The sequence below is a fragment of the Myiozetetes cayanensis genome, unplaced genomic scaffold (assembly GCF_022539395.1).
Source record: "Myiozetetes cayanensis isolate MyiCay16 unplaced genomic scaffold, myiCay2020 scf26, whole genome shotgun sequence".
Taxonomy (NCBI): Eukaryota; Metazoa; Chordata; class Aves; order Passeriformes; family Tyrannidae; genus Myiozetetes; species Myiozetetes cayanensis.
The window spans coordinates 7,844,691-7,858,283 of record NW_026087477.1 but is presented as its reverse complement, the minus strand read 5'-3'; the positions used below and the strand labels follow the sequence as shown (position 1 = coordinate 7,858,283).

Below are 13,593 nucleotides of genomic sequence, written 5' to 3'. Positions count from 1 at the left end.
TTTAATGTAAATGTGGAATTTTAGTAACATGAAGCCAAAAATTGCTTCAAGATGATGCAACACAAATGGCATTAGGCTCTCTCTTCACAGGTATGTTCAGTTGTGCCATTTCTCGAGGTATGTTGAAACATGAAAAAAGCTCAGTGCAAGCAAGGTATTGCCAGGAGCTCTTGGTGAGTGTGGTTCTGACATGGCAGGGAATTGAGCAGCGTAAAGTGACTGACTGAAGCGGCAGCCACAAGGATAAACAGTTGTACCTGTCTGTGAATAAACACGGAATCATAAAATCACAATGTCCTGAGCTGGAAGGGACCCACAGGGATCATCCAGTCCAACTCCTGGCCCTGCCCAGGACACCCCAACAATCCCCCCCTGGCCCTCAGAGCGTTGTCCAAATGCTCCTGGAGCTCTGGCAGCCTTGGGGCCGTGCCCCTGCCCTGGGGAGCCTGGGCAGTGCCCACCACCCTCTGGGGGAAGAACCTTTCCCTGAGATCCATCCCAACCCCCCTGGCACAGCTCCAGCCCTTCCCTGGCTCCTGTCCCTGGTCCCAGAGCAGAGCTCAGCGCCTGCCCCTCCGCCTGCCCTCGGGAGGAGCTGCAGCCCCCGAGGAGTCTCCCCTCAGTCTCCTCTGCTCCAGCTGAGCCAGCCAAGTGCCCTCAGTCAGGAACCCCAGGTTACAGGAGAGATGGGATGGATGGATGGATGCTGAGCTTCCTAACGGCGCAGACCCCGAACAGAGGACAGGAGGCTCCAGGAGCCGCCTCAGCGCTCTCCCGGTTCACAGCCGGGAGCGGCCGCCCATGGGCACACTCCCACAGGACAGAGCCGGCTCCGCGAGGCCCCGGCGAACAGCCCCGTTCATTGCCGGTAACGCCGCTCCCGCTGTCCCCTCACGCCGCGCGGTGCCGCACGCCCAGCCCCGGCAGCGCCCGCCGCCCGCGGGCCGGTGTGAAATGGCGGCTGCGAGCGGCAGAGCCGGGGGGCGGGACCGGCCATGGCCCCGCCCCCGCCCTGCCCCGCCCCCCGGGCCCTCAGGGCGAAATGGCGGCACAGGCCGCGCTGAGTGGAGCTCTTTCGGGACATTCCGGGCACCCCTGCCCGGCCCCACCGGCCCGCCCGCGCCTCTGACCCCGGTACGGAGCTACTGCGGTGCTGCACCGTCCTGGGCAGCTGCCACTGACGTGGTTTCCCGTCCTTGTTGAGTATGAGAGAGCTGGGGGGGTTCACCTGGAGAAGAGAAGGCTCCAGGGAGACCTGAGAGCCCCTTCCAGGGCCTAAAGGGGCTCCAGGAGAGCTGGAGAGGGACTGGGGACGAGGGATGGAGGGACAGGACACAGGGAATGGCTTCCCACTGCCAGAGGGCAGGGAGAGATGGGATATTGGGAAGGAATTCCTGGCTGTGAGGGTGGGCAGGCCCTGGCACAGGTTGCCCAGAGCAGCTGTGGCTGCCCCTGGATCCCTGGGATTGGGGATCCCACAGATCAACACAAAAGATCCCCAGGTTGGACAGGGCTTGGAGCCACCTGGGCTAGTGGAAGGTGTCCCTGCCCATGGCAAGGGGTGGGACTGGATGGGCTTTAATGTCCCTTCCAACCTAAACCATTCCATGGGTCTGTGACCTCCCTGTGGAAATGTTCCCTGGCCCCTACAGCCATCCCTCCCTGCCCCATCAGTGTTGGATGTCTTTCCCTCCTTCAGGGTCTCATGTTGCTCTCAGATTTCTCCTCACCATTAAGAGACCACCTTCACCCTCCTGTGACTTGTTCTCCTCAGGCTCTCAGCCCCTGGATTCCATTATGCTCTGGTTTGCCCCCACCTCTCTCAGCACATGCCCCAAGTCTTTGCTTACAGACACTTCTCGGTCCCCCATCTTTGGGTTTGTGTCCTCATCACCCAGACTGTAGGGCTCCCTGTATTTCTCCACTGTCATCATTCTTCTGGATAAGTCTGGTTTTCCTTTCCTTGCTGTTCCCTTGTGCTCTCCTCACTCTTCCTGCTACCCCGTCCTTGGTGCTTTTGTCTTTGTTCCAAGGGTCATTCCCTCCCCAGAGGAGGAATAAAGTCCACCTGTCTGGACCAATCTGTCTTCTTTGGTGTCCCCTTCTCCTGGCTGTTTGCAGGAGGATGGACTCAACTCACCCTTCCCACTTCACCCCCTCAGGAGTCACCTTACCTGTGGTTACCTGTAGCTGCTGTTTTCATTCTGTCTATGCTGTTGTTTCACTTGTGAGGTGAATTATGTCATCTAGGGCATGCTTGTCTCTCCTTGCACTGCAGAAAGATCACCCCCATTTATATTTCCAGTGATCTGTAAGAGAACTTCTATGGATTCTCTCAGGCTGATGCAGAAGACACCGTGCAGAGCTCTGAGGCAGCACAAGGTGCTGCTGCCAGCAGCCTGTTGGCTGTGGAACATGTTGGTTCAGGTTTCTCTGCACTGGGCTGCTCCAATTAAACCAGCCACACTTAATCATTTGCGGACGGATGTGGAAATGTTTTCATTCCATTTAAATGTGCAGTTATTACAAGCTGTTGTTGAAGCTGATTTTTCCCTTACTCTCTCTTTGACTTCCCTTTTCCTTTATGCATTAATGGCCTCTGTATGTGTTCCCCCACAGTGTTTGTTGTGCAGCAGTCACTATCTATTAGCCTAGTTTCTAAAAGCATCTCCTTTAAAATTTAGCAGTGGGTAAAAGATTTTAACAGACAAACAGCAAAATGTAAGGAAGCAAGCCAGAAGCTTTCCTGGTTGCCAGAAGTCATCGTTATTCCAAGCTCATGATTTATGAGGCTTGTGGTTGTGTGCAGTTTTATTCTGGGTGTGAATGAATTTGTAGCGTAGTTCTGTCTGTCCAGTGAGCTGTTAACTTTCGATTGCAATTAAAATCTTGAAGTTTTGATAATGACTTTTGTAATCTCCAATCCTGATGCTCGTCTCACTGCCTCAGCCCCGGGTTTCCTGTAACCCAGTCCCAGACCTCTAGTTCCTTTAACACTCTCATCACCTTCCAGGCCTTGAAGTTCCAGGATGTTGTTAAGCAGCAGTAAAATGCACTGTAAACACACTGATCGACTTACTTTTTTTGTTTCCATAAAGGCTTTGGAAAAGCACCTATCTTTTCTGTATTTTGGAATGTTTGGCACAACCTACCACTCAGGTGTCCATGTATGAACTGGTAGAGTGAGTTATGAAAAGCCTGTTGTGTGCTTTAAGGACATTGTTTGAGAGCATATTGTTAGTTTGAGATCAAGTATTCCAAGCACAAACACAGCCTGGGCAAAGGGATTGAGAGCAGCCCTGGGGCGAAAGACTTGGGGGTGTTGGAGGATGAGAGGCTCGACTTGCTTGGCCCTGTGTGCTGGCACTGAAACCCCCCTGTGCCCTGGGCTGATCCCACAGTGTGGGCAGCAGAGGAGGGGGGGATTCTGCCCCTCTGCCCCCTCAGGTGAGACCCCCCTGCAGAGCTGCCCCAGCCCTGGGGAACAACAGCACAGGGACGTGGAGCTGCTGGAGAGAGTCCAGAGGAGGCCACGGAGATGCTGCCAGGGCTGGAGCCCCTCTGCTCTGGAGCCAGGCTGGGAGAGCTGGGGGGGTTCTCCTGGAGAAGAGAAGGCTCCAGGGAGACCTGAGAGCCCCTTGCAGGGCCTAAAGGGGCTCCAGGAGAGCTGGAGAGGGACTGGGGACAAGGGATAGAGGGACAGGACACAGGGAATGGCTTCCCAGTGCCAGAGGGCAGGGAGAGATGGGATATTGGGAAGGAATTCCTGCCTGTGAGGGTGGGGAGGCCCTGGCACAGGCTGCCCAGAGCAGCTGTGGCTGCCCCTGGATCCCTGGAAGTGCCCAAGGCCAGGTTGGATGGGGCTTGGAGCCACCTGGGCTGGTGGAAGGTGTCCCTGCCCATGGCAGGGGGTGGCACTGGATGGGCTTTGAGGTCCCTTCCAGCCCAATCCAGTCTATGAGTCTGTGGTTTATTGACACAAAACCAAACACATGAAAATAGATTTGCCGACTTGTTTATATATGAGTTAAATACCCACAGTGATGTAACTGCCTTGTGAAACCACAAATTCAGTTTCCACACAGCAACAAGGGCAGTCCAGCCATACTGCTGCCAGCCTGGGCCATGAGATGGTGGGGATGGACAATAATTACAGTGCTCTGTGTTTTTAATATATGTGGCATGAATGGTTCCCTTTCACTGCCACAGGTTTGTGTATTCTTCATCGTCTTAAATACAGAAAATGTGGCAATATGAGCACCATGATGTCTATGGGATCTCCTGTGGTTCGTGATGTAATTAGTTGAGTTGAACGTTTGTGACACTTGAACAAGCCTGAAGTGTCTCTTATCACCACTATGGAACCATAAAGCACCACAGAATCACTGTGTTCTCAGACTTCAATCACTGTGTCTTCATACTTCAAGAATATATTTCAAAATTCTAAGAGAGTCCTTGTTTAATCTCATCATTAAACTATACATTCATGGCCTGATCTTCACAAACGTCACTGACATCAACAAAAAGTTACCCACAACCTGTGGAGAAGGGCATGACTGTCTATACCTAAAAGTGTTTGATTTGCCCCATCAGTACAGTGGCTGTTCCTGCCTGGACAATGAGCTGTGGGCAAAGGTTCAGTGCAGGCTGGACCAGGTGAGCAGTGAGCCCCTGAGGAAAGTCAGTATCCTGTGCAATCACAGTGCTCCAGGATCCACCTGACAGCAATAAAGAAAGATTTATCCCTACTTTATGGGCCAAGCTCATGCACTCAGTGTTTTTGTGTTTGCTGCTTCCCTGCCTCTGAGATAAAGCTCTAAAACAGTTTTTAAGAACAGTGCTGTGTAAAAGGGAGGGGAAAAAACCACAATGGGATTAAATAGTTTCTGTTTTATCAAAGTGACAAGAGCTTCACCTCTGCATTACATTATTTTTTAAGTGTTCCCTTGCTCTCTAGAGGATGCTTGCACTTCAAGGTTTGGTTTGTTTGAAGAACTGAGTCTGGTAGTAAACTGAAGTCAAACCCCCAATGTAGATCTCCCTCTTTTTTCGAATGACAGAATCCTGTTTCTGGGGAGGATGGCTGTCAGGGGTTAAACACCTTAGCACAGTGCTTCTGAGATTATGAATTCAGTACCTTTTGAAGTCTCTTTACAAGGTGTGGTGATTCTTGTTTGTGCCTTCAGGGCTCCTCTCACTGACTGAAAATCAATGCTTGGAATTACGAAAGCCATAATAGCTTCTAATTTTAAAACTTTTTGATTTAAATGGAACTTTTTGCCCGTGACTTTCCATTTTATAGATGCTGAAGCTGGGAAAAGGAACTTTGTTGCTATTAACTTCACCTCTACAGTCAAATAACTGACCGTGGGAACAAGTGGCACTATGAAGATAAGCAGCTGTGCTGGCCATCACCACGCAGAGCAAAGTATTGGAGCTTGTGATGTTGCAGAGCAGTAGCTTATAAAATCCTGGACATTAGGGACAAAAATAGAGGACAGGGAACATGATGCTGCTCTTCTATGGAATGGCAGTGATTTGCCTGTGCTCAGGATGCAGATGCCGTGCAGTTCTGTCGCTCTTGTCTTTGAGGCAGTTCTTCCCAGGGAGGGATATAAAAGCTGCCCAGGGTAGTGGGGGAGTCCCTGTCCCTGGAAGTGTTCAAGCAGTGCATGGATATAGCACTTGGGGACGTGGGTTAGTGGGGACCGTGGTGGTGATGCTGGACTTGGTGATCTTAAAGGCCTTTTCTGACCTCAGCAATTCTGTGGTTCTTGGAGAGGATACACAGACCTTGGGCCGGTGACAGATGACTGAAAGCAGAGCAGAGCTACCACGGCAAGAACGGCTGAGCAGGCTGGCATTCTTCAGCCTGGACAGATGATGCAGAGCAGATCCTGGATGTTTACAGGATCTGAAGTGGCACCAAGCCGCTGGATAGGAACTGGCTGCTCCCTGCCCCTTCCAGCACTGCTGGGGCTGGGGTTGGCCATGAGGAGCTGTGTGCACACAGAGCAGGATCCTGGGAATGGGCACTGCATCCACAGGAGTCGTGCTCGAGGATGTTGGGGCTGCAGAAAGCTATAGGGGAGATAAAAGCTGGCTGAGCAAGTACCTGGGAGATGTTTTGAGCATCACCAAAGGAAATATTATGACAGGCTGGGGATATTCTGGGGGCTGAGAGTTGAAGCAGAGGGACTTGCCAAGGGGTATTCTGTGCTGCCTCTTCCCTCAGCGTTTGCTTATGGACACCGTTGGAGACAGGATATCGCTCTGGACAGACCCAGATGTGCTTATTACCAGGTAGTACCTTTGCGAAGGACCTCACAGAACTGCTTAACACCCTTGCGTGACTTTCTGCGCCGTGTGGGCTCCACTTCGCGGCCGTTCCCTTTGGCCGCCGTGTCAGCCGCTCTCCGCTCCCTCTGTAGGCAGCGGGAGGCAACGGCCAGGGAGGGACCTGCGGAGGTGCCTGTGGCTCTGGGAGCACGGAGGAGAACGAGGATTTTCTCGATGGCTCTGATGTTCTCTGGCTGGGGCCCAACAGCCCGTCAGGCTGCCCGGGATTTTGGTTTGCTCTGCCCCTGCAGCCTGGTGCGAAGCCTGCGGCTCTTTGCCAGCTGTCAGGGTACCTGAGCCACAGAATCACAGAGTATCCTGAGCTGGGAGGGACCCACAGGGATCATCCAGTCCTGGCCCTGCCCAGGACACCCCAACAATCCCCCCCTGTCCCTCAGAGCGTTGTCCAAACGCTCCTGGAGCTCTGGCAGCCTTGGGGCTGTGCCCACTGCCCTGGGGAGCCTGGGCAGTGCCCACCACCCTCTGGGGGAAGAACCTTTCCCTGAGATCCATCCCAAGCCCCCTGGCACAGCTCCAGCCCTTCCCTGGCTCCTGTCCCTGGTCCCAGAGCAGAGCTCAGCGCCTGGGACCATTTGGACTTGGAATGGACCTCTCATGGGAATGAATTAAAAGGACCTTCTTGTCCAGAGTCACCGCCAATGATTCCTGCTGTTTCCATGCACCCTCAGCTGAGCTCTCCTGGAGTGACACAATTACCCTGCTCCTGCTCCCAGTACATCCCCTGCCAGTACCACAAAAATGTCCTTAGGTATTTTTCTATAAACAATCTCATTACCTACTATTTGAGGCAGAAATTAACTCTGTGAATGATCTTCTGTCTGCCACATCAGGCAATTAAAAACAACTACTTTTTACTACAGTCCACTTTCTTCTTTCTTTTTTTCCCCTCTTGGAATTCTGTATACAGGATAGTTATGAACAACAAACATCTGTGAATAACTACATAGAGCAAGCAGCACCCCTTCTGCCAGAATCCAGTATCCCTGGATTCTGTGTGTATATGTCTTATTTTAAAGTTCTTGCAGTGCAGGGAGTTGCTTCTTAAGCTCGAAGCTTCAAACCACAGCTTCCTGCAGTCTCTGAAGGGGATGAGTTTGCTGCCCAGAGGCTCTTTCTGGAGAAGCCTCTCTCTCTATAAAGAGCAAATGAATCATTTATTCAGTGTGAAATTACTACCTTCTTGCTCAGTCGTCTGCTTCCTGTCAGAGATTCTCATAAACAGGTTGTAGTTGATGCTTGTTCTGCAGGAAATCTGACGGATGGGGCTTGGAGCAACCTGGTCTAGTGCAAAGTGTCCTTGCCTGTGGCAGGGGGTGGAATGAGATGAGCTTTAAGGTCCCTTCCAGCCCAAATCATTCCGTGATTCTGTGATAAGCATGTCTCCAAACAGGATTTGAAGTACCTGGAATGCATAAGCAATATTTTTCCATATCTACTTGTTGGGGGAATATGATGAGATGAGCTGTGAATTATAAATATTCTTCATTAATTCCTTGGAATTATGCTAAAACAGGTGATATTCCTGTAGCATTGAATTTGAGAAATTAAACCATTACAGAATTAGTATTTCACCTTTTTAGTGGGTGATATATTTTAGATTACTCTATCCCTGATTTGTTTTTGGTTGGGGGAGGTCAGGGAGGGGAGGTTTCAATGGGTCCATTGTTTGAGGGACTCTAAAAATACGTTCCTCAATGTGTGTATATTTTGAAAAACATGGTATAGTGAGCAGTGTATTTGTAACTAAAATTGCTTGATTTGTCCTGTTGAGAAAGCAAGAAGTGCTAAAAACTGGCTCACATTTAACCCTTGCTCTTTTCTTCTGCTATTTATTTTAGTTATGAGCAAAGCTTTCTTCTCCAGACAAAATGCAGAGATTTTGATGATAAATGCAGTTTTCTGGAATGAATGTGTGCTGTTTCAGGCTTTTCAGTGACACAGCCTTCTTTTTCTTCACCTGAATTCTCACAATTTTTGTTAAATAACTTCCTGTTTTGAGAAGAAATGTATATTGATGTGCTAAACATCTCTTTCCTAACTTAACTGATCTGAAAGTATGGCAGTGCATCTTCTGGGATGCCTTCAGTCCTGCAGCTGGTTCTTGATGCCTGGAATCAGGGCCGGCCACGTCCCTGGAGGAGTGTGTGGGACCCACCCAAAACTCGAGGGGGGATTTTCCCCATGACCTGTGTCTGTGTCCCAGTTTACCAGCTGACAGCTGGCTGACAGCTGCTTGTTGTGGTGGGAGAAAAGAGACATCAGTGCCTTACAGGGCCGTTTGCAAAGAGCTACAGCGGCTCACGAGAATTTGCTCGAGGCAGGAGTCACCACATGTAAAAGTGCAGGTTTCTCAGAGCCAGCTGGTGCTGTGCTGGGACTGCCCTGCTCCTGAGAACATCACTCTGCCTCCCTTGTGCTGCTCAGTCCGTTCCTTATTGAGAACTTCAATGTCAAACAGGCTGGGGCCTTTGGTTCTTCGTTCCTCGTGAGGTCAGCGCATCCAACCGAGCGCGTGAGCCGCTGGTGCCACCCGGGTCTGCACCAGCTACACCAGGTGTGCTCTGCAGGCAGCACAGAGCTGATCGTGGATGTTTGCACATGTGGAGTCAGAATCACAGTGTCCTGAGCTGGGAGGGACCCACAGGGGTCACTCAGTTCAGCCCCTATCCCTGCCCAGGACACCCTAACAATAACCCCCTGGCCCTCAGAGCGTTGTCCAAACGCTCCTGGAGCTCTGGCAGCCTTGGGGCCGTGCCCACTGCCCTGGGGAGCCTGGGAAGTGCCCACCACCCTCTGGGGGAAGAACCTTTCCCTGAGATCCATCCCAAACCCCCTGGCACAGCTCCATGCCCTATGTAACTCTTGCAGCCAAGGCTGGACTGGTTGTACAAGGAGCCTGAAATGAGCAGGTTCACTGTGTGTGCTTCCAGTAGTGATGTCAGATGAAGTTAAAACATTCACAAAATGGTCACAGAGACCTGAAACCATGAGAACAGGGAGGGAGAGAACGGAGCAGTGAGGAACCCCCAGGAACAGAACACCAGAACTCCCTATTTCACTGACAGTTGTTCAAACAGATTCATGAAGAAAGTGTAATTGAGTATAAGGTTAAAAAATAACTTGGCAGTAGATGATACAATAAAAATATAGCCTCGAGTTACCTTAGTTTATTATGATGTTAAAAAACACACCTCCAGGGAAATTTGTATGTACAAAAGAGGGTGTAATGAACTGGATCAAGGCACCAAATGCACATTAAGAATTATGTGGTAGGAGCATGAGTGCACAGTCCCCTGTCTCTGTGTCATTTTCATGTGTTACCTTTTTGTAACAAGCCTGTGCTCGTTTCCCAGGTGTGAGGGGCCAGCACCCTGTTCTGCACAGCGGTGATGAAATGCAGTAACTCGACTCAGTGTGTGGATTGGCTCTTGCACACGGGGTGACAGAGCCCTGCTTTAGGGACACCAGTGAGGGAGAAATGGATCAATTATGTTCTTGTGAGCTCTTTATACATTGCAGGTTTGAATGTGACTCCAAAGGGTGGGTTTTTTGTTTTTGATCTGAGCATTTCAGGAAATTTTCTGTTTATTTTCAGAGGACGTTGAGTGTTTTAATAGAAAAACAGTACCTTCATTGAAAGGGAGATGAATATGCTGCCCTGTCTGACTGCAGACGAACCAGGAGCACCCAGAGTGACAAAAGCACAACAAGAAAGCCGTTGTTGAGCAGACAGGAAGCTGAGAGAGCAGGAGCCCTGCAGGATGCAAACCAGGCTCAGTGTGGGCTCTGTGAGGGCTCGGTGCTGGAGCAGGTGCACATGTGGCATATCCGGGGGCTGCCAGAAGGTGGGACAGGTCTGCAGTGTCACAAACACCACAGAGCTGCTCATCTTCTAGAAGGGTGAAGAAGGAGAAGATCTTTCAGAAGCATTTCTGAAATAAAAGCTGTGGCACAAGTATGTGCTGTGAGTCAGCTCCCTGCAGTGAAGCTCTTGAGATAACCCGGTGTGAGCTGAGTGTGGTGCTCGGCTTTGCCCAGTGTTCCTCCCCTGCAGCTGTCCCTGTGCTGTCAAACCAGACCATTTCACAAAGGTTTTCTGTCACGTTTTCCTCAATACTCCTGTTGAAGAGATGTTACAGTTAACAAGAAAATAACTTTATCACTTCAGAAAAACCCAACAACATAAACAGAGCAGAATCCAACCGTGAGTGTGTTTCTTAAAATATTCCTGAAAATTATCTCACAATTGGTTTTGACTGCCCAAGTCAATGTCTCTAAAAAGTTCTTGTGCAAGTGTTCACTCACCTTTGGACATTGTATTTCAGGTCTTCTGACTTTTAAGAACTGCTCAGAGAGAAGAGCTGCTGAGGAGGTGGCGTGAGCTCTAACCTCTTCAGGAATGTTCTGGAATATTGAAGGTATCTGACATGTACCATCATGGAGATGTTCACGTCAGTTTGTCATAAGAAGCTTAAAATCTTTCAGGCCCAACTACAGCTTGTAGTTGATATAACCGTAATCAAAGAAATAATTAGAGTTAACTTTGTAATTGCAGAGCACAAAAATTCTAGAAGAGTCTTGAATGGCCTTTTTACTTTGAAAGACTTCTTACCATTGGAAGAACTTGGAATTCCAGAATGGTTTGAATTGGAAGGGACCTTAAAGCTCATCTCATTCCACCCCCTTCCATGGGCAGGGACACCTTCCACTAGCCCAGGTGGCTCCAAGCCCCATCCAACCTGGCCTTGGACACTCCAGGGATCCAGGGGCAGCCACAGCTGCTCTGGGCAACCTGTGCCAGGGCCTACCCACCCTCACAGCCAACAATTCCTTCCCAATCTCCCATCTCACCCTGCTCTCTGTGGCACTGGGAAGCCATTCCCTGTGTCCTGTCCCTCCATCCCTTGTCCCCAGTCCCTCTCCAGCTCTCCTGGAGTCCCTTTAGGCCCTGGAAGGAGCTCTCAGGTCTCCCCAAGAGCCTTCTCTTCTCCAGGTGAACCCCCCCCCCCCATCTTTGCAGAGATCCCAACTTTGCCAGGCCTTTTTGGTGCTCCCTGTTGCACTCTGAGGCAGGCTGAGCACCAGACAGAAGCTCAGGCAGAAGCTTTTGCTTAACAGGCATTGCTTCAGTGTTCTGTTTGAGATGGAAATGTCAGTAATAAATGCAATCCACTGCTGCCAGCTGCTCCAACAATTGCTCTGATGACAAGGAATAGAACAAATGGGGGAAGATTTCATGGTGACAAACAGCTGACAGTAGCATGAAGGATTTTTAACTTAAATGCTATTAAGGATATCTTTCTAAATAGTAAAGAATTGGGCTACTGATCCAGTTTTCTCCATTCACAGACTGCTAAAGCAGAGGAAAGAAGCGGCAAACTTGTGGTGAGAAGGTGACAAAACCAGAAGCAGAGCTACAACTGTCTCTGAAAATGTACCTGCAGGGCTGCTGGGTAAACAGCCTGTTTGACATGACCGTGTGGGAGAGGCTGACACTTTCCTTTGCAGATAAATTGCTGTGGGAGGCTTTTGATTTCAGACGCAATCATCAGGATTTTAAACTTTTTTGCAACATTATTTTTTCAACACACTTGATCTAGTTGTTGAACTTAATCTTTGCTGGTTTATTTCCTGCATAATTACCTTGCTCTGATTTTTCAAATAAATACTTACAGGCTTTCAGGCAGGGTTTTGTATTAGTCAGGCTTTTTTTTCTGTGGGTAAATACTGCTTTTAATGCTGTGACAGGTGATGAAGCATTGAGATTATTTCCATTGCTGTTGCTTTGTGAATTCCTGAGAATGTTACTTTGCTTTTACTTATGAAATTGAAGATTTGAAATTTAAATTAAATCTTCAGGTAAAGCATTTCCAGTCAGATCGGATTTTATTCTTCCCATTCTCACTACAAACAAAAGCAGACAAAAAGAAGGAAAAAACCCAAGTATTTATGCCTGGAAAACGCCCATGATAACACAGGCAGGTGATTGACTGGTACCAGGGAGGGGTGATAATCTTGAAGGGAACATGCTTGAGTGCACTGTGGACTCAGAAAAAAAACTGCTGTAGGAATTTATTTGCTAGGTGATTGCTGCTCCCCACGAGCTGGAAAATTTTGACGTGTCTGTTGTGGTGTCAAACCTTGTCACTCTGTGAGTGATTTGTGTTCCAGTGAAATCCCTCTGCAGGGTTTTCAGCTGCCTCTTTCTGGTCCCCTGTGCAGCCTCGGGGGGTGTTGTGTTTCCTTTGCTCTGTAACGTGGGTGGGAGCTCTGAACACTGCTGGGGGACGTTCCCCAGCATTTGTAAGGGGTAAGGACGTACACCTTGAGAAAGTTCTTCCTGGTGAGAGATCCCTGCTGTCACTGCCAGGGCTGCTTATCCTGAACGATGTGCTTTGTGCTCCAGACTGGAAGCGGTGACGGATAAAACATCCGGCTGTGAGCTCCGAGTGCAGCTGCAATGGGTTTGTGTTTAGTATTCAGAGAGTAGTGCCAGAATCCTACACCAAACAAAAAAGTGTGACAGGAGATGGGGAGTAAACTTCTCCTCCTGCCACCAAACTGCAGCAGGTGAGTGGTGGGAAAATGCCAGCCAACAACAGAAATATCCCCCAAAGGCTCAGTGGAAATGACAGAGGTGATACATTCAGCTCTTTGTCTGCTTTTGAGGGGGAATTTCTTGTCTGATTACTGCACTTAAGGAGATTACCAAGCAGCTGTAGAATCCTGTGTGCACTCAGTTGTCTGAGATCTTTCACATTTTTAGGAGGAAGCTCTGAACTCATCCCTTTGGCGCTCACCCTGAGGAAGCTCTGCCACCAGGAGCAGGTCAAAGGGTTGTTTTGCTGGGGGAGTGTGTGTCTGTTTTGATGGTAAAAGAGCAAAGATAATTTCATACTTGACTATTTGTGTGATAAAAATTACCACAGAAATGTATACACTCCTGGTGGTTTGACAACTTGTGACAAGGCAATCTAGGAATTCATTTCAAAGTGCTGCAAACCCCAAGGCAGAGTCCCAAGGGTGGGCAAATGTGCAGAGAAGCAGCGAGATTTGGTTAAGGGTAGAGCAGATTTGTTTGTTTTTTTCACTTCTAACATGACACTTCAGAGACAATGGGGCTTTTTGTAGACAAGGCTTTAAAAGAAGAATCTGGGGAGACCTTCAAGACCCTTCCAGTCCCTAAAGAGGCTCCAAGAGAGCTCCAAGGACATTGGACGAGGGCCTGGAGGG

The 13,593-nt window shown here is 49.5% G+C and overlaps 1 long non-coding RNA gene across 1 annotated transcript; it reads left to right on the top strand.

Moving 5' to 3' along the window:
- The first annotated feature begins 1,022 nt into the window (after nucleotides 1-1,022).
- On the top strand, nucleotides 1,023-12,097 carry LOC126643241 (uncharacterized). The gene is made up of 3 exons (XR_007629694.1): nucleotides 1,023-1,134; nucleotides 10,686-10,778; nucleotides 11,710-12,097. It is a non-coding gene; the product is annotated as an uncharacterized LOC126643241 (long non-coding RNA).
- The last annotated feature ends 1,496 nt before the right edge of the window (nucleotides 12,098-13,593 follow it).